General features: G+C 48.7%; 1 protein-coding gene across 3 annotated transcripts in view; it reads right to left on the reverse strand.

Annotated features, from left to right (window-relative positions):
* BCL9 (BCL9 transcription coactivator) overlaps window positions 1-19,624 on the reverse strand; it is a 57,542-nt gene extending 37,918 nt beyond the window's left edge. For all 3 annotated transcript variants that reach the window (XM_071433740.1, XM_071433741.1, XM_071433735.1), the window contains exon 1: window positions 19,382-19,624. The gene's annotated coding sequence lies outside the window, so the exon portion shown is untranslated. The remainder of the gene's footprint in view (window positions 1-19,381) is intronic.
* Window positions 19,625-21,221: the final 1,597 nt, after the last annotated feature.

Consider the following 21,221-nt stretch of genomic DNA (forward strand, 5'->3'; position numbering starts at 1 on the left):
GACCACTTTAGCAACAGATGTCATGACTGGACATACTTCTGCCCAAACATTTTGCTAGTCCCTCTCTGTTAGTGGTGCTGGCCTCTCACAGCTGAACTGCAATAACAGACTGCATGAATGTTCCCAGTCCATCTGAGCACAAAATCTGCCAGCTTATTTTAAATCATACCGGGCTATTCCCCAGCAGGAATACATCTGCTGACAATACCTGCCTTGCAGGTCCTCAGAGACACCTAGGACAGCATGCTTCTTTCCATCTATACCCTTTTATTTCAGAGCATCCATTTAACAAGTGAGCTGGTGCCACACAAGGGACCAGCCTTGATAATGGAACTCTGATGGGACACTCCCTGTGCCTTGACTTGCCTACAACATGGGCTGTTCCTACACACAACCTGCATCTTTTGCCTGCCCTCTCTGTCAAACCAAGTTAAAATTAATGCTAGCAGTCCATCCAGCATGCAAGAAATGCAGGTAATACTGTGTGCACTGTCCTTAGAAATCACTTGTATTTTTGGGAATTGCTTTTATTTGAGCATCCAGCATCAAAGAGTGTAGCAAGAATCTCCTGTAAAAATTTAAATGCTAAAGCCCAGATACCTTCCACTTTAGAATCCAATAATAGATTGCTGCGGCTCTGTCCAGTGACACAACTTCGCCCTGCCTGGATCCCATGCAAGTCAGCTGGCTTCCTCTTCCAAGTCCTTATTTCCCCCATGTGCAGAGACTGAGTGTCCCCTGGGTGCTCCTGCTCTTGGTGGTGTATATGATGTTCAAAACTAGGATGATAATGAGGAAGGAGAGAAGAGCTGAGCCTTAGGATGGTGGCTTCTGAAAGTCACAGATGTGAGGAAGAAATAAGAGCTGTTCTGAGACCTGATCACTCCGTCGTCTTGTTTCCATTAGGACAATGTTTCCCAGGCATTTACTTGAGTCATCCTTACAAAGCATCTCCCAAAGAAAAGGGTTTATGTTCCTGGCAACATGTTCCAAAAAACCACGTCCCCAGCTCCCTGCTGCCATAAGCAAGCACAACTCCAATGATTTCAATAAAGCTGCACTTTCTGTGGCCCTAAGGCTATAACACTACAGTAAACAAAGCCAAATTCCATAAGCCAGATGCTTTAAGGCCTGAATCCAAGTCTTCAACATCTTAGAGATACGATCCACCAAAAGATGGCTGAACCCACACCATCAGCTGGCTCTCACTGAGATGTTTCAGCCACCAGCAGAAGATAGACCCCAGGGCCTCATCCTGGGGCACAGAAATGGCTGGTGGACACCAGCACCCTCCTTGAAAGGGCAGTGGTACCTCACTCCTCTAGGATCTGTGCTGGGCCAGCACTCTCAGCCTTCCTGCTGAGTCCTCTGCCGTCCCCAAAAAAGAAATCCCTGTTCCCCACTCTAGTGGCCACAAGGATGAGTTTGAGAAATGAAATGCTGACACCAAAAACAAACGACTTTACAATATCTGCTACTTATCACTCCAGTCTCTTTATCTCCCCATTGTACAGCTTGTTTTCCCTTTACATCTAAAACATCCCAACAAACATCCCTCAGTCCAAGGAAGGGCCAGCTCAAGGCTCTTGCCAGATTAGTGTGGGATCCACTGGCACAAGGTGAAAGCAGACCCATGGCTCAGTTAGATGACAATGCACATCCTGGAGTAATAAGGATGTGATGCAGGATAGTTGTGCAGGACTGAGTGAACACAGCAAATGAATGGTCTTTCCAGCTTCAGAAGTGGTCCCTGAAGAGCAGCAGTAAGGGACTCTGGCTTGATAGTACAGTCTGGGGAATGTACTGCACACAGCTCCAGTGAGTAATGCTGAAAATCCATAGGCAAAGGAAACATTTTAAAACAGAGGAGGAAAATCTACTTGAAATCAATACTGCGAAGGTCTCTAAAAGGAAACACTCTGCAAAAAAGGACACATTTGCCACATATAAATCTTTAATGATATCTTGTAGTTTTAACAAAGCATTAAAAACCCAAACAAACAAAAAAAAGAAACCCCAGTTGCTGTAATACACCTGAGAGAGCAAACATCCTCACATGGCAAAATATGATTTTCACACCTGGTAAATGAAATAACTCTGCTGCATCCCAAGGCCAGGGTTAGGGTCTAAGGTGAGCTGTTAATGGAAGGTTAAGAGACCACAAAACGGCCCTTCAGGGAGCACCTTTCAGATGCTCTTTTCATGTACAGTAGTGCACAGTAATCAGAAGGCAGTGGCACCACATACTGAAGTCACTGTCACTGACAGTGGCTCTAACTGTGCAGTCACCAGTTGATAGCTGGGATTAAGATAGCTGGCTCACGTGCCCATGCTCCTCTGACTCAGGAGAAGGCTTCATGCTCTTGTAAGAGCAATCCTGGATTCTTTCATCTCCCTCCTGGCATGCCTTCTGCAGCACACCAGGGTTAACCACTCACCCTCTTCTCTCAGATGAAGAGTGAAGCTGCAGAGCTGAGACAACAAACTTTGCAACCACATACAGCTAAAGCCTCTGCACTGTTAAAAGAAAAGCAAGCACAGAAAATCAAGGAAAATCCTGATCACAGGCCATGCTGGTAGGAACCCAATGACATTCAGAATCTGTCCTGTATCAGCATGCTAGACTGCTGGATCCAGGCACGATGGAGACACAATTTGCCAATCATTCAGGGACATGAGAGAAGTGAGGCCTGTGGGGAGCCAACAAGCCCCAGAGGTACATACAGATATTTACAACAGAAAATCCAAGTGGAATCAGCAAGAGGAAGAAGCAAAGAGAAAAACACTACATGAACTAGCACCAACCAAGACACATGGCCTAACAAGAAGCTTTAGAGTATCTGGCTCCATAAATTAGACTGTGATTCCCAGATCTTTAGCTCCCAGCTCCTGCTGATTTCTGAGTATAAAGGGGATGTTTGTCACTCCCAAGATCAGACGCCAGCTCGAATGCCTTTCAAGAAGTACACAGATGAGCATGTTCCTAGGGAAGAACGAGCTACAGCTAAGCCTTCAAACGAGCACAAGGAGAACCTCCTGCCCACAGACAGGAAAGTGGTAACCTCCTTCACTTCCTTTGTGGCTTTAACCTAAACCACAACTCCTCCCTTTGGGTTAGAAGTCTCTTCCACTCATTCAGATGTTTGTCAGCTTGTCTCTCTAATACCCAGCATTCGTCACTGCCACATAGGGAAAAAAACCCCAGCTCTCTTCTTTTTTTCTCTCTCCCACACCCCTTTTACAGTTTCTTCCCTAAACAAGAATGGCTTCAATGCATGGGAAAGCAAGTCTAAACTACAGCTCTTCAGGCACAGGCACAGAAATTAGCAATTGCAACATGAGGGGGCAGGGAGAAAGGAGACGTTGGCATACAGGCTACACCAACATTTGGGAATGCTGGCAGTGAGGAAACATTGCTGCCAGCAGGAAGAGTGATGCCAAAATAACTCACAGGGCTTTTCCATGAGTGCAAGCACTCTTTCCCAGCCCAGGGTGCAACATCCCTCCTGCTACCCAGGAGAGCTTCAGAGCATGGATGAGGTGCTGGAAGCAAGGGCACAGAGGGATGAACGCAGGGAAGAGCTGTGGTGCCACTCGGGAGGCCCTCTCTTTGTCCATGCATAGGGAGGTGAGAAGAAGAGGCCCCAAGATCCCCAGTGTGGGGCAGGGAGAGGAGGCAGCTCCCCCTCGGAGATCCCATCATCTGCTGAATCCGGGTTTAACGATGTGACAAACAGTGGCTCCCACCCAAAACACTCCCGGTCCAGAGGCTTAACCTTATGATATCCAGGTGATGCCGCGGTTTTTAGAGACAGCTGAGCTTTGTGAAAGATTTGAGCAGTTTTTGGAGCAGGCATTTTTTGCTACGTGCCTTTACCAGGTAGTTAGAGAGGTATTCAGTGGGAAACCTCTCCCACAGCTCCCATTGCAACACACAACGGGGCAGGCGCACACGGTGCTGGGTGATGCAGTCACTCCCTTGCCACCTGCCACTCCCAGGACAGTTCAGGACTATGTGGTGAGAAAGAACAAGCTTTTTATTCCTTCCAGATTTTCAGAAATTTCAAATAACTGTTCAACATCTGATCAGGTTAAAAAAAAAAAAAAAAGAAAAAGTAGTTTTCAAAATTTCTATCTAGAAACCGACTAAATGAATTAAATGCAAGGTTTCATTTTACCTTCTTGAAATGTTTCATTTTGACAGCTTTAAAATTTTTCTCCATTTTTTTTTCCAAGATGAAACACAAAACTGGAGTCAACTTTTCCTGAAAATAGCAACAATTCTGGCAAATCAGCAATTTTCTAAGAAAAATTATCTCTGGAGAAAAATCCCAGCAAAACCTAGTTCTGTTATTTCCTCCCAACACCACACAAGAATATGCCTCCATGGTGTAATTCTCCCTTAAGTTTCATAGCAACTCTGATTCAGACATATTGCACACACAGATATTAGAATATGCCTTTGACATCACCAGCACAATGCAAAACAGTGTATATACAATATGGCCAAGCAACGCTGCTATGGAAACCCTTGCTTTGAATTCCCGTGCATGGGGTGTTTAAATTCTTATCCCTAATATTGCTTTAACAGAATTCTGTGCACTTTATTTGCTCAAGTCATCTCCTTCCTTCTGGAAAAGAAAGATGTTTTTGTGGGTGAAGCAGAAGGTGATGAGACCTGCACTGCATTCCTGGTGCTGCCACATCCACCAGCTCCATGAGCTGCAGCAAGAGAAGTAACTGATCTGTGCCTCAGTTTCTGCAGCTGTAGAATGGAAACAAGATGACGTGTTACTTCGGATGTGACTCGAATGTGCTTAGAAATCCTTTGTGACAGCCAGAGGATACATGCATTCCTATTTGTTACTTTCTGTAGGCGAGGAGTTACTGTCCTCTACAGACCTATGCTGATGATCTCTCTGTGTTGGAGAACCAAATCAGGAAGTACAGTCGCCCACTCATGTAGCGAACAGATAAGTAATAAAGCAGCACACTTGCCAACTCCTAAGGAGGTGGTTTCTTAAAAAGACATAGGAAGCTTTCGTGTTTTGATGCTGACTAATTTCAGAAAGTTCCCATTATCACTCTCTTCATTTTAAACTTCTTCAAAAAACATGTTTACCTGATATTCTGAAGGGTCCTCTGCTGGGAAAGATCAGATCAGCCAGACTGAAGGTAGCACTGCTGGAAGAGGACTCTGTCTGTCCATCTCCTCCAGTTGCCAGATACTCCTGGTGGCCCTAGCAGTACCTTCCAGGTCCCACCTCGCCAAGGAGAGGACACTGCAGCCAGCAGTGGCCATCTGAAACTGTGCCAGCTGCATCCTGGGACACACAGCACCACCTCCCACAAAATCTGAGCAGAATGTGCAACCTAATAACCATCACCCAGCAGCCAAACTCACCCCTGCAATCCAGTGATCGCAAATGCAGATTAACTCACTTGCATTTGTCTGATGGTGTAATTGCCAGACTGCACATTCAAATGAGTATTTGTTTAACTGTGTGATACACAGATAGAGCTGATACACTTGAGGCCAAATTTACCCCTGTTGTAATTTCCCTAACTCCAGTAGCAATTACTCAAAGGACTAATTTGGCCCACAGTGTTTCCTAGTACATGTGATTCATCATTTCTTTCCTATAACAAAGAATAATACACTGTTTCAATCAGTGGTGATGTCCTGGCCTCCTTGAGGCTGCCGGACTCCCTGCTTAATCAGACATAAAACAAATCACTTGCAGAGGCAGAGGCGTACAAGCATGCTTTAATTACAATATTGTAACACCAATTAGAGATCTATCTAATCGAGGACTCAGTACTTCCTACTCGAGTATTACTCCCATGTTGGGATAATTACTGCTAATTAAGCTTGGAACTAATTAGGCCAAATGATCTCATTTATACCAACATAGATGACTTCTAGGAGTTCACACACGCACAAAAAAAGTCCAAGGGTGATTTTATCATTCCTGGACCCATCAGCACTTCACTTTCAAAATGGACTGTCCTTTCCCAATGGATAATCCCTGCTAGAACTTAAGTCCCAGATCTCAGATGATCACACACTCTCCCAAGGTGGAGAAACACTCTGAAGGCCTTTCAGCTGGTTGGCCCAAGTCACCTTCTATTCTAAACGACACAGTGGATTAACAGAATCATGTCCCATCATGGCCCGGTTAATTCCAAACCTCCAGGCCACTCTCACAGAGTTATTGTTACAGTCCTCAGTGCACTTAGCACTACCCACACCCCCAGGATAGCTGCACACAACAAGGAGGTTTGCTGTAGGGTGTAGTGCAGTGTTAAGACAATAACTGAAAAATAAAACCCAAAACAACTCTTAAACACACCAACAATCACAGGTACTTGTTGAATGATTTGCATCAATCCTAGTTAAAAATAAATAAAATACACTCAGTAATGGTAGCTCAGCTGTGCTGTACTTGATGGCTGAGGGCAGGGGCTGACTCTGGCTAATGGAGTTTGTGCTACAGGACTTCCCATGTTCACAGCGTGACTGTATCCAACAAAGTAGGCTTCATACTGCAGTCAGAAAAATAAAGGACAGCCCATGAAGCTGTTTATTTTGCAGTTTCTCCTCCTCCCCTCCAGCCCCAAAATTCTGCACCAGCTCAGCACCAAGATTCTCAGGTTGAAGTGTCACCAAGGCAACTTCCATTTAGACCTGCTCCTGGCTCATGGAAACAAGTCACAAGCAGTAAGGAGGGTGTTCCCCGCCCAATGGTTGAACGTGGTGGGGTAAAACAAACCTTAAAAATAAAACCTTTACATTTTTTCTGGGTATTTTGGTGACTATGAGTTAGCTTCTCACCCAAAGACAGTTTGCACCAATGGCATGATTTCCTCCTCCAGTATTGGCTGATTTCAGATTCATGGCTGGGTGAAAGAAGAATGCCACCTACCAGAACAGCAGTTCCACCTCTCTTAAGTGACCAGACATCTTGCACATGAAAGGAAGGACCAGAATCCAAGGTCTGGCTGGGGGCACCCATCTGTCTGCACTATGAACTTCACAAACCTATCTAGTCTCCTGTCCCTGGGTACCTCAACACCTCTGCTTTGCCTGTTGCATCTGCAGAGGCTGCAAACCAGCAGGTCTGTGTTCACAGACAGTACAGGTAACTCAGGAAGGGTTCAGTTACAGTCACTGCACATCCATTCTTCCAACTCCTGCCTCAAAATCACACCTTAAAGGACCCACTTCAAGGTGCAGCATTGCTTGCTCCTCACTTCTGGCTTTCTTTCACCAGCTGCCTTTATTACTCCTAAAGCTTCCTCCTAAACACATCATTTTCTCACGCTTTCTTGTACCTCAGGCTGGAATCCTGAAGCTGCTGAACCCAGGAATTCACCATTGTCTCCAGGTCTTCTTCCAGCCTGCCCCTTTATCCTCACAGCAATCATTGTTCCCTGGTGAGTCACAGACATCCCCCCCCCTTTCTCGTCTCCAAATGCCTCCTGAACAATCTTCTCTTTTCCAAAGCCTGTCAAAACTGAGCCCAGCAGGATTCCCTACACCAACCTGACCTGGTTACAATACCTCCTGGAACTGATCCTCCAGCTGTCTGTGAAATTTCTGTAGAAGTGCCACTTCTTTATGCAGTACCATTAGCAGAAGTCTAATAAATAATGCACAGGAATAACACAATCCCCAATAAACAATGTACTGCTTCTTCTCCTATTTTCTTAAGTGAGCAACATGGATCCTAAATCTGATCTCCCCCTCCAGTTGTTACCCAATCCTCATCTCAGCTACCAAACTCTGTCCTCCCTCCCCTAGCAAGCCTGTCATTCCTTTCTTCCCAGCTGCCAGAGGCTTCTCTGCTGCCTCCTCCAGCCCAAATACACTGGCAGACATGAATGCAAGCGTCCACACAACACAATTGCAAACATCCAGTCTCAGGTTGCATGCTGAAAATGCACGTTTCCATACACTGCATGAGCTGAATATCATATTTATTTGGGTATCTGCTGGAACCCCTGAAGGAAGAGGTGAGTTGGAGGAGATCTTCCAATGAAAACAAAATCACTGAACCTGAAGTCTGGGCAAGACAGTGGTAGATATATGATCAGGGCAGTCTTCAGCAGAAGCACACATTGGGCCCAGGGGGCCTCTGAATGGCTTCTTTAGCGTTAAAAGGGAAGAATTCAGGAGCTTTAGATCAGAAGTACATCCCAGACGGGCATTAGACTCTAATAAATAAGGTGCTTTACACTGACTGAGTGCTAGAAACCTCCCAGCATCCTCCCCACGGTCTGCATACAGGCATCTCTACAGTCACTGGTGGTTTGGATGGCAGAAACCAAGCAAACAATCACCCCATGTCACAGAGGAGGGAAGGGAAGCAACATGCAGCTGAAGGAACATCAAGCCACAGCCACGACAGAAAGCACCATGAATTTGGTGCTTGGCATCTGTTTGTAGGCACAAAAAGCCTGTTTTCCAGCTTTAATTTGGGATTGCAATAAATCCTTCAGGACAGGCACTGTCTCTTTCCAGGGTCTGGACAGCACACTGCACAATGGGACTCCAGCCCCATATCAGCACTTCAGCATGCAGTGTACAAATATTTACTGTCATCAGCAGCCTGCAGAGAGAGGCTGTCTCAGATGGACCTCCCCAGGGGCATCTGCAGAGATGATGGAAGTCTGAGTCAGTGACCTAAGACCCAGACCTGGGGAGCTCACTGCAAGTAACAGTTCAACATGTCCTCCTTATAGACAGGTTCCTTTTTTTTTTTTTTTTCAAACACTCACTGATTTGGGGGTCTTAGCATTTTTTTTCTGAGCAAATCCCATCATCTTTTCCAGGGTCTGCATACATGCAGAGTTGGTAGCCAGCCCGGCATGGCCCTAAATGGTCAACCCTATATTTGAAAATAAGAGGCAAAAAGCACAAAGAAACACACACAGGCAAGAAATAAAAAAAAAATCTCATTCTCCCAGCACACCAGCCATGGGAAAACATGCAGGGTCCCAGCAGCAAGATGGCAGGAGTGTGGGGATGTTGGCCCTGTCCCTCACATCCTGAATATCTGGACTGGTTCCAGCTCCTTTTACAAAAGGAAAAGCAAAGGGGCTGCTGCTTACTGCAGGCAGCTACCAGGTTCATAACCTCAGCCCTCCCAGGAGCTCAGGCTCTCATTGAGTAAGGCAGGGACACATACCTAAGTCTGAGGTTTAGAAACAAGATGTATTTATTTGTTATTATTTTCAGTTATCTGAGTGCGGTAAAGGTCAGAACACTTATCTTCTGGGGTTGGTTCCTGCTCCCACTCATGTGGTTCAGAACCAATTGAATGATTTTCTGCATACTTCTCAAGCAGAAAAAAAAATCCAGGGGGAATGAAACCTGATACAGGGCATTTTCTAAAGAGGATCTGTGGGAAACAAGGATCCACCGCAATGGGAGGAAGGGCTTGTGGGCATTCCTGGGTACCTCCTCCCCAGTCTCTGTTACACACAATGAAACATGAATAAAGATGACTGAGGAGGCCACAGTTTTTACCTACATTTTAGCCTCAGCTGATATCAAGGACTGGAGTGCACAGTATCACCTATGTGATACTCCCAGAGCTGCATTTTGGGTGACAAGATTCAAGGACATAGCTGCCTATCCTGTGCCCTGTGCACTGGCTGCTCCATAATCTCCAAGATTAATTTATGCAAAACATGGGAAGATGTGCTTTTTCCTTTTGCAATGAATGACTTCATTAACCTTTCAGGAGCTTGCCAATAGTGAAGTAGAAGCAATGGGAAAATCACACTTCTGGGAAAAGGGGACTTCTGCTGTGTGGCTAAGAGCACATACCTGGGAGAGGCCAGAGACCAGCAAATGATGGAGCCTGTTTTAGGAATCTGCCTTCCTGCCCTGCTCTCTCTCACACCCTCCAGTCTGTGCCCTGCTCTTGCAATGGTCCTCCTCCCCTGACTTCTGACAGCTGAGGGCATGACCACGGAGACAAGGAAGCCAGATGGGAAGGCAAATGAGGCAGAGGGTTTTAGACAGAGTCTGGAAAGAGACCTAGCCCAGAGGCAGAGCAGGAGGGAAAAAGCAGGTAAAACAGGTGAAGCAGGTATGGAGAGGGAGAAAAACTGCTGTGGGAAAAACGGGAAAAGGTGCACAGCACCTCATACGAAGCACGAGGGAGATCATCCAGCATACTAAGGAAGGGTTGAGTGTTGCAGAGACAGAAGGAAGAAATCAGGAACTGTCTGGTCAGGGGAACTGAGGCTCATGACTTTAATGAGTCTGGGACTGAGTGACACCTGGCAGGGGGAAATGTGCTACCCAGGAGTAGAGCTAAACTCCACTGGGGGCCAAAAAGTCACCATGCCCTGTTCTGCAGGACACTGGATGAAGTTCAGCACGTGGCCATCTCCTTGACCTCTTGGTGCCTTGCTGTCAGGAACACCTCATGAACCCTGATTTGGCTGTCTCTCCCATCAGCCCAGATGCAGCCACCTCTCCTTGCCTTGAAAAGGGGACTTCTCCATGCCATTTGTCCCCTATGTGTGAAGAAAACAGAGTCCATGAGGGGATATAAAGAACCCAGCATTTCTTAATTGCTGCTACTGGGCTTGATCCTTGCAGCCAAAATCCTGTCCCTGAAGAGAGGTGATTAAATACACCTCAACCACCCTGGCTGGCTTGGAGGAAACTCTATCCCACATCAGATAGTGGGATAGTCTCCTCCTGGGATCGGGTGGCTCTCTCAGGCAGATGGGAAAGGGGTTCTCCCTAAGGCAGTGACCCTGTTGTTCCTGTCCTGTCACAACAGCAGGACACTAAGCACAGGTCTCCCAGGAACACAGCACAGTTGTCTTGACCTGCTGGGCACTGGCTTGTGGGCTCAATGCAACTCTCCATCAGGATGCACAGGGCTTCCCAGACCTCTGGTGCTCAGCCTCTCCCTCCTCCATCATGGCTTTCCCTGGCACAGCATAGGGCTGTGGAAGTGACACATGGGACAGTCATCCTCTCAACAACCAGACATGTCAACAGGCAGCCAGGCACAACACAACCCATGTTTTCAGAACAGAGTGTCTAGAGCCAGGGGGAAGTCAGGGGAATGGCAACAGGACAATGGGACCAGAGAAAGTCACAAGGTCATGTCCAAGGAGCTAAGGTGACGTCAGGAGACAACATTTGAGACTACAGACTTCATCAAGCTTCCAGGCAGAAACAAAGTGCTCCGACATTAAAGTGACAACCATGCTGCAGCTCAGAACAGGACTCGAGGCAGCTCCATCCAGAGCCAGCAGCACACACATGCAGGGAGCCTCACCTTGCTCCCTCAGAGGGCAACCCCCACCCTGCAGGGGCTGTCCAGCTGATCCCACACCCTGTCCTTCTCCCTCAGGCCTGGCCAGCCAGCCCTGCCAGCAGCTCCCAGGGACACGCAGCCGGCAGCAACAAAAAGGGGTCCGTGGTGGAGACACACATAAGGGAGGAATTTGGAGGATAAACCAGAGGGAAGCGATAGGAGTGCGCGGCGCATGAATAGTGGGGGAGGGTAGGAGATACAGGGTGAGAGAAGAAAATGACATGAACAGAAGGAAGAGAGCTGCAAATAGAAGGGGATATGGAAACAGCAGAGAGAGACAGATTGCAAGAGCGGTGGAAGTAGAGGAGACCTAAAGGGACAGAATATAATAATAACAACTCTTAAAATGAGAGGAAAAGGGGAGAGAGGAGAGGAGAAAGGAAAAAAAGGTAGAGAGGAGAAGGGAGAGGGGTGAGGGGAGAGGGGAGGGATTTATGATTTCCTGGAGAGGGAAGACAAATGCCCTGCATGTTTTTCTCCTTAGTTTTCAAAGGTTTTGTGGAAGCAGAGTGAAGACTTGTCATCCCCATTTAAGAAGGGAGGAACTACGGCACAGAGACAGAGAGGCAGTGAATGAGTGAGGTGGTAGAAAGAAGCTTGGCTCCCTACTTCGAGTCTTCCATCAAAGACACAGGTGAAGAACAGTCTAGACTTTCTTCTCCTGAGCACACCACAGAGAATCCACCACTCAAAGATGGCAGGAAGAGAGCCTGCTAGAAAAGTAAGAGATAACTCAAAGTAATGAGAGAAAAAGAGGGTTACCTGCTTTTTTTTTTGCCAGCACCACCAAGGTCTCTGAAGACCTCTCTGTGTTTAGATGTATTCAGGGTAAATGAACCTAGAACACACCAAAATGAGCACTGTTTGAGTGCTTACGTGGGGAGCTGCTCATAGGGAGATGTTGCAGCATGGGTTCAGGTGCTTGCCAACCCTCCCAGCCCACAGCCAGCTGCAAGGAAAATGGAAGGAGGGTGCATGGGAGGCTGCATGACAAGGGCTCTGCTCCTCCAATGCTGACTGATGTCTTTTGTTTGCAGCTTTTTTTTTTTTTTTCAGGTGTCTAAAATTTATCCAGTTTAATTTGTACCACCTTTGTGTTTCAGCTGCCACTATGGAAAACAGGCTTTTTTTGCCTACAAACAGACACCAAGCCCCCAAGCACACGTACACCCGAGCCAAACATAGTTTGCAAGAGCCTTGAATAAACCAAATACCTGGTGCCTGCTTGAACTCCCACATGCACTTGGGCAAACAGAGCTTCCCAGTTACTCCCAGCACACAGGAACCCAAAGGATCCAGCATTTTCCTAATCTCAGACAACACTACTTTATGGCTTGCTAGCAGAAGAATTGTCTAGGATTCCCTCATCAATGACTGACGAAGGTCTCTCTGCTATAAATTGATGTTAATGGCAGGTTGTGTACCTTGTTTGTTTATTGCCAAGGAGGAATGTTTGCCGTGGCTGTCAAGTTTATAAAAATATTTCCATGGCTTCAGACAGCTTGGCATTTTTACATGCAGCTGAGAGAGTGGGTGAATGTACAGATGAAAAATTGAAGAAACATTATTGAGGTTGGAAAAATAATATCTCCAAGCACCACCAAGGTGGCTTAGAAAGGCCAGGGAGGTCAGCGATATTTCTGAATAAAATGCATTTTTTCCCCACCAGGGGTTTCTGAAGAGCTGGCAATAATTAAGCATTACAACACCTTTCTGAAGTAGATAACCCAGTGGAGGCCATGTGAGGTTAAAGGACTTGCCCGTGATCACACAAAGCAAATCAGCGGCAGAGAAGAGAATTAAACCCAACAGGCTTAGCTTCCATGACCCAAGTCCCACACACCTGGCTGAAGTCCAGATGGAAGGACAGGAGCTGTACCAGCTGTGGAGCTGACTGTCAAGCACAGGTCTTCCCAGGCAGTCTAGCAATTGGGCAAAGAGCTGAGTGACAGGCACCCACCCCAACTTCAGACAGTAATTGTGAAAACAAGTGACAGAAGGCTGGGAAGCAGTGCCTAGTTACCAACCACGGTGCCAAGTGGATTAAATATACATCGATAGATTCAATTACAAAGAGCAGCGTGCAAAATGGAAGTGATTGCAGTCAAGGACCCAGGATGGCAGGAAATAACCTCAAAATAAAATCACGGGTTTCAGTAAGGAGAAATCCATGCCTCCAGAACTCCTGGAGAAAGTTCAGCTGTCAGTCCCCAGGGGTACTGTCCCAGGCCACCCCAGGCTGGGAGGGTACAGTGACACCCAAGCCCTGAGGGCTAGTGAGAAGCCTGCAGGACTCAAGTTTAGTGGGCTGAGAGAGATCCATATCACCTAATGCTGAGCAGCCCTTTGTTATCACTGTCACCAGAGAAGCTGGAGAGTGAAGTGCAGAGAAAGTGAGCTGTTCTCCTGTGTCCTCCCCCCCAGCTGCCTGCATCTCCCTGGGGCAGGGCTGAGGCACATCACTGAGTGAGGAGGAGGAGATCTGCTTCACACTTTGGGAGTCCTGGGCTGGAATATCCAAGGACATCCTTCCCAGCATGGATATTTAGCCTTGCATCCATCTGTGCCCTACTGCACATTCTGTTTTGGGGGGCCCTGAAAGTACTGGATTTGGCAGAAGGTAAGGTCAGATCCTGACAGCATTGACAAACACAGCAGTTCAGTGCTCCTCATCTGTAGGGGGAACAGGAGCTCACTCTGCTCTCCTTCACCCATGCATTTCCCCAGGATTTCAAAGCGTTATGGAATTTTCATTGCAACCTCCCAGCCACCTCCATCCTGGACTTATCACGACACGTGCACTGCCATGATCACTAGTAAAAGATTTAATTTCCTTCTTCTTGGAGCAAAAATAGAAAGGATAATCATTCAGCACTCCATACACACAGCTGTCACCTGAAAAATGCAGGTGAACACAGTTAAATGCACAGGCAAGTACAATCTCAGACCATTTTTTGGTACCTGGAGAACTAGACCAGCAGTGTTTTGCATGCAAGATTACAGGTCTGTGTGTAGTTGCATTTTCACATTCCATTACTGCAATTGCACACAGCCTGTTACGTGCCCTAGCAGCAGCTTACAAAAGCAATTGCTGCTAAACATACAAAAATCCAGCCCCCAGATGCACGCGCGCAGGACTAAAAAACTGGTCCTTATTTTTCTGCCACAGAAAAGATGTGTGTTTGCTGGCTGTGCCTGCTCCCTGTGCAAACAGCACACCAGCATATTTCCTTGCATTTGTATGTGGAGCCACATATTCATTCAAGCTTTGCAATAACCTAAAATGCATACAGCATTTTGCAATTAGAAGCATCCCAAAAATGCAAAAAAGGCCCCAGTTTTTGCATAAAAAATTCTTCTCCCAGCAAGCAACTGTAACCACCTCTCCAGCCAGAATGTACTGTCTGTTTAAGGCTTCAGAGAACACAGTGCTTACCCTTTAAGACAGTAAGAGATGAATACTTTTTTTCATTTAAACTATAGGGAGTTTTACCTAGATAGACTGCAATTTCCTGAGCTCAAATCTGGCAAAGTGCCCAGGGCTAAGACCACTCCCCCTTCTTCTTTTGGCAAAAATTACCATGGCGTCTTTAATAGTCAGAAGTAGTTTTTAGGGTTTTGTTTTCACAAAAAGATGCTGAGAAAAACCCAGTTGCAAGCAAGCAAGCAAGCCTGGGTGCTGCAGAACTTCTAAGAACTAGACTGATGTTCAACATCTGAAGAGTACTATCCCCAAATACTCTACCAAGGGATGGTTCAGTTCTGAGTCACAGGGAAGTGGACTGAATCACAAATAGCCATTCCTGCTAACTGCTCCCACCCCCTCCCACCCAGCCCAAGTTTACAATCCAAGCAGTGACCAGGTTGAGGTTAGCTTGGGAAAGCTGATGAGATCACAGTCTGGGGAGATACAGCCTCAGACAGCCTCAAGATTCTGTTAACCGGCTCCTTGTTTCGCGTGGAGACACGGACAGCAGTTGTTCCACCAGGTTTACCATATGTTTATAATATTGTTGTTATGGGAATACATGTCCAGTCCATGTCACTGGCAAGTTGTGCTGCTTTCTGCTGGAAGGACAAAGCAGAATTCACTGTCCAACAGCGCGCATACCTCGAGCAGAAGTTGCCGTCGCGTGAGTCACGCTCAGTGCAAAACCACACGCTTTGTCCATGGGCTGGTGTGTGTCTGCACACACACACACACACACAGCCCTTTGGGGTGCTGGGCAAGCATCACCCCATCACACAGACTGCAGCAGGAAGCTCCATGCCAGCTTTAAGGCAATTTGCTTAAGGCTTCCCATCAGATCAGTGCCAGGACCTCAAGTTTCTGTGAGACCTCCACGTCTGATGGCCATTTCTCACACGGGACAAGTGAAGGATAAAGCAGGGCCTCAGTTAGGGTCACAACTCTGCATCACACAGAAAAAATATTTGCTTCCCCATGTGTCCCAAGATGGTGTTTAGGGCAGTGAGTTGGCTTATGGGACACAGGAGTTACATGTTTGTGTGTGAGAGACTGTTTGACTGTCGTCAGAACTACAGTGCCTGGGCTGCCTGCACCCTTAAAGCATAGGGCAGGGAGCACCAGTGGTGCTCCCATCTCCAGTGGCTCAAGTGGCTCTGCCATGCAGAAGCAGCACTGAATAACTAACTGCTGAGGAGAAATCTCTCGTCTGACAGCCCCCAACAAAATTCAGGCTGGAGGAGTGAAATGCATTTTGTTTACTGCCAGCCCCACCAACTCCTGAGCTGCCACTGAAGACCTCTGAAGCGAGAGCAGCTGACTGGAACAGCACACCACCGGTTCAAAGGAAAACCAATTTACCCATTTAGTCTCCTTCCAGACATCAGCAAACAGCATAAGAAATGGCCAACTCCCCTCCCCGCCTCCACCCCCCCCAGCCCTGACACGTTGCCATTTTCTGTCCCCGTCTCCATGCAGCTCGTCACATCCCATGCCGCAGTTGAGGAACGCTGTGCAGGGTTTAATTGTGCGCACGTTCTCCGGGGAAGGGCGGCATGGGATGTCCACAAAGGAGCGGAGGCAGGAGGCCAAGGCTGGTTATTGGCCTCGAGTCATACTTGCTGATTGGCGCGTCAAGGATTTTAAAGTGCATAGCTGATCAGATCAGCAGCTTGTCCTAGAAGGAGAAAAGTGACATAAAATATGCACAAGCCTTCCTTCTGTCCTGACAGCAGGTTGAGTTTTCAGATGATGTGGAAACAGCAGCCTGCTCTCCTCCCCCCAACATGGTCTCCTCTCCTGCCTTTGCTGCAGCGCTGCCGTCTTGTTCCCGACTCCAGAGCCTCTGCTCCCTCCCCAGCCTTCGTGCCGAGGCTCAGACTCTGGCCAAGGGGCTCCATGCCACTGTTTTTATGCCCACTCAGCCCTCGGCCTTTCTTCTCAGCATGCCAAGCAGGGGCTCATTAGTGTTCCCTGTTGTTAAGCTTTTGTGGCTCAAGCCCGTCCAGCGCCAAGCTGGAACAGAAAGGCCATCAAATCCCCATCCAGGAGGGTGCAAAACTTCCCTGTGCTGCCAGCCCAGCTGGAATTCAAACAGGTGATCCTGGAGAGGAAAGGTGGAGCGTGCACGCGTGCGATCTGCATGTGTGGGAGCAGCGTGTGAGCTCTGCCTGCAACGAGCTGGTGCTGCTTCAGCTTTCTCTCAAAGAGAGTGACTTGGGGTACATTTGACCTGAGATCTGTCCTCTGCATGTGTGTAACATTTTATTTGTGCATGCCAGACACCTGTGGTACGTCCCTGCCCCATCATGGGAATGCTGCCACAAATGGAAAAGCTAGAACACGTCACATACTGGTTTAAAGTCTCAGCCACCTCACATGCAGTTGGTGCTATCGCAAAGTTGGCTGCCATATACTACTGCTACCAGGCTGAGGGAACAAGCTATCCTGTAAACTGAGGAAAACACGAGAGCTGGGCCATGTCCACGCAGGAGCCACGCTCACAACACGTGCACATTGCCCCTCAAGAGGAAGGATGTGCGACTCAAGCAGGTGTGTTTGCACAAACTTGCTGTTTCCATGTGTGTGGAGGTGCTGGGTGCGTGGAAACATCAATAAAGCAATAAAGGTCTATTTCATCCCTGCGCTTCACAAGGGACAGGTGACTTTCTCCTTGCTACTGTCAGATTCCAGCAAAATAAACAGAAATTTACAAGGATATTTTAACAGAAGGCCCCTCTACCAGAGAAGCCACCTATGGAAAAGGCAAGCCACATACTCTCTCCTCATTCTCCCAAATACAATTCTTGCCCAAGTCACAATCACTCCAGCTACAAAAATCTCTTCCCCTCACCAAATGCCCCAAACTCTGCCAAGTTAGAAAACTCAGCCTCTGTGATCTTTCATACTGGAAAGTCCTGCTACATCACACTTAGCTTAGCTGTGCTTTAGCCTTGCCCATGCCCTGATTCAGTTCAAGATTTCCCCTCTTTTTAAAGTCCTCCAAGGAGACAGTCCAAGGTCTTCCTTAGACATCCTTCCTCCCCACTCCCCCGTCTGTCTACATCCCCTCTCCACGGGTTTTCCACCCAGCTTCAGAACCATAGGTGCTGGAGCCACCTCCTTCTTCTCCCCAGGTCCAGCTGCCTTGCCTACAACAGGCATTTTTCCTCCCTACCTCATTGCCTGACAAGTCTGCTTTCAAACATGATCTGATACTTCTCCCCCTCCTGTGACGATAAGCCTCAGAGTCTCTCTCCCTGCTTCTCACATACCTCCATCACTGGACTGATTGTAAGGCATGTGGGATAAAGGTATCATGGAAAACGTTACAGCAAATCACAGGGTTTTGCTTTGATTCTTTTCCTGCTTATTTATTTATTTTTTGAAGGGAGGTAACAAGTCAGAGAGAAGCTGGCTGAGATTTCTGCCGTACATTTTTTTTGCAGCAGCAAGATCCTCCATCTTCCTTGCTGGATTGAATAGGGTCTCAGGACAATTTAGACTCCCTCCCCCATCTCCCATTCCTGCTCATATTCTTCAACACATGATGCTCTCCTCCCAGCATTGACTGGGAAAGCACATATCCTCACTCTCTCCCCCTCTTCCAGCTCCTGCCTCGCATAGGTTGTGCCAGGACATTAGGATGACGAACATTTGTGCAGCTCAGAATCTTGTAGGTTATTTTTTAACAAAACAACTAGAATCAATGAAACCTGAACGACGGCACACGACAAACTTAAAAGACCTCGTGAGAATGCACCTAGCATTTCAGGAGGCTTTCTGTGTCTCAAGCCACAACGAAAAAAATATCCCTCCAAATTTAACCAAAGCCAGTACCGATACTGTGATAATCCCGGGTGTGAGGAGCAGGAATTCTCTCCCCTTTGCTGGTTTTTTGGTTTTTTTTTTTTTTGGCTCTTGCACATTACCACCTCACCAACAGTAGGATAACAGCCACAAAACCTCCGGCAAGAGAGCGAGCAAGCAGGCTTCACGTTGCTGCTCTCACGCCGAGCTCGATATTTACTTGCTGATAAACGGCAACTGTAAATACATCTCATCTAATCTCCCGACATCCAGGAGGGGGAAAAACATCTCCCATCCCCGCGGCGCTCTGCCTGGCTCCGGAGGCAGCGGGATGGAGGGCTGACAAAAGACCCCGGCTTTCCACCCTCCCCGGCGGGGCTTCTCCCCGCCGCGGGGCAGCGGGGCCGGCGCCCGCCCCGGGCTCTCCCCCCGGCCCTTCCTCGCCTCGAAAGCCGCCGGGACGGAAGCCAACAGGTGGAAGGCGCTTTTTGTCCCTCCCGCGCCCGCTCCCGGGATCCCCCCGGCCGGCGCGGTGCCTCCCCGGAGGGGGAAACTGAGGCACGGCGCCGCGGCCGCCGCAAAACTTTCCTGGGCCGAGCCGGGGCCGCCAGGAGCAGCCCGGGGCTGACTGCGGCACACGCGGCTCGGTCGGGGGAGCGGCGGCGGCGGCGGCGGGCGGGGAGCGGCCCCGGGGGCGGCGGCGCCGGCTCGGAACCCCCGCCCGCCCTCCCGCCCGCCCGCGGCCGGCGCTTACCTGTCTCAGGCGGCCAGGGCGCGGGGCGGCATGGCGGGGACGGCGGGGAGCGGGGCCGGGCGGGCGCTACGGCAGCACCGGGGCAACTCACGGGGAAGCCGTGCCGGGCCTTTTGTCTGCGCGGGGCGGCGGGGCGGCGGGGCCGCCTCCCCCCGCGGGCGCCGCGGCGCTTGGTACGGCCCAGGCATTCATGCCAAGCGGCTTTCACACATGGAGGCTTGTCTCCAGCGGCTGCTGACAAGCCACAAACAAGGCGGCCCCCTCCCTCCTCCTCCTCCTCCCGCCTCCCGCCTCCCTCCTCCTCCTCCTCCTCCTCCTCCGCCGGCCTCCTCCATGCGAACTCCAACTCCGGTGACAGGCGCGGGGCAGGGAGAAGGGCGCCCGCCGCCTCCCCGCGAACATGGCAGGAGCTTTTCCCCTGGCCCTGAGGGATCGGGGCATTCCCGGCTCCCTCCGGCACCAAAGCCGCCGAGTAAAGAGCCCGGGTCCGCCGCGTCCCGCCCTCGGCAGCGCCGCCACGAACCATGGCTCCAGCGCTCCGGCTCCTCGAGGATCGGCCCAGGAGCCGGCCAGGAATTCGCCCCGCTTCCCCCTTCCCAAGGTCGTGCAAATAACCGGGCACGGAGACACACACGGAGACGAGGGCCTCGGGGTCAGTTTCATCCCGCAGCAGCGCGGTGTGCGAGGCAAAGGGAAAAGAAGGGGGAGAAACCACAAAAAGCCAAGCCCTCGTGGACTCTCAAAAATTTTTACAGCCGACCATTACTGTAAACAGAGAGAAAGCCTAGTTGTCCAGGGAGAAAGTCTGGGTGTCACAAGGCACGGCCAGCTCTTAGAACCCAATACACCCAAAATAGGCCTGGCCCAACAGCGAGGCCACATTGAGTCCAGGCTTGCAGAGATTTGAGCTGAGTTTTTTCAGCCACTTCAACCGAGAGGGTTCCCTGGCCATGCAGGTTTGCACGGCCTCCATCCAGCAGAAGCCAACCCAAAACGTAGCCCCTGTGAATCATTAAACTCTGCTGCCTTGCGTACGGGTTCAGCAGGGTTCAGTCGGCCCAGAAAGCAAACCACATGACCGACTGTCATAAGTTTCGTAACAAAACCACAAAACTCAATCTCAAAAAACACATCCCTGTCCAGGGATAACAAAAGATTTTTTTTTTCCTCCGAGTCTCACCAGTAAAGGTCTGGTGGAGCTCAGAAGAGTGTTGCACAAGAATCAGCTGGTTTCATTTAATAAAAGTAATTATAATAATCATAATAATCACCAGTTGGATCGCTTTTGTTGTCCAATGATCTCAAAGACATTTTACTAACCCAGACAAGTATTTTTATCTAAATTTAACAAGTGGTAAAACATTTGGGCAGATGAAGTGACCTACTCAAGGTCATCTCAGCTGTAACAGAAGGGAAAACGCACATTTTTGAACTCAAATGCTCAACAGAAAAGCCACTTCCCAAAAACAGAGCTCCTACAATTCCCCCAAAACTCAGAAAAGTTTTGTTCAAGTTGCAGTTTTGCTGAAAGAAATTTTAACCAGGTCTAATTTGTAGCTTGGATAGGGCAGATGTTGTAGCTAGGGCAGATGCAGATGAGGTTCTTCCCAGGAAAGAGAAATAGAGAATCAAATGGTGAAGGAAGACTACAACCAAGGTTGACTGAGGAGAAAGGAGAAAGGGAAGAGCAGAGCCAGGAGAGAAGGCTGGAAAATCAGAGACACACCTACAAATTTCCCAGCTGGAAGAGCAGGATAGCTCCAAGAGATTTGGGTGAAAGGTTCAAAGGGAAGAGTATAAAAAGGTGGAAGAACGCAGAGTGGAATTTGACCTGCAGGAA

Source organism: Agelaius tricolor, unplaced genomic scaffold (assembly GCF_023055355.1).
Source record: "Agelaius tricolor isolate 1412-34295 unplaced genomic scaffold, bAgeTri1.0.p SCAF_9, whole genome shotgun sequence".
In the NCBI taxonomy this organism is placed as follows: domain Eukaryota; kingdom Metazoa; phylum Chordata; class Aves; order Passeriformes; family Icteridae; genus Agelaius; species Agelaius tricolor.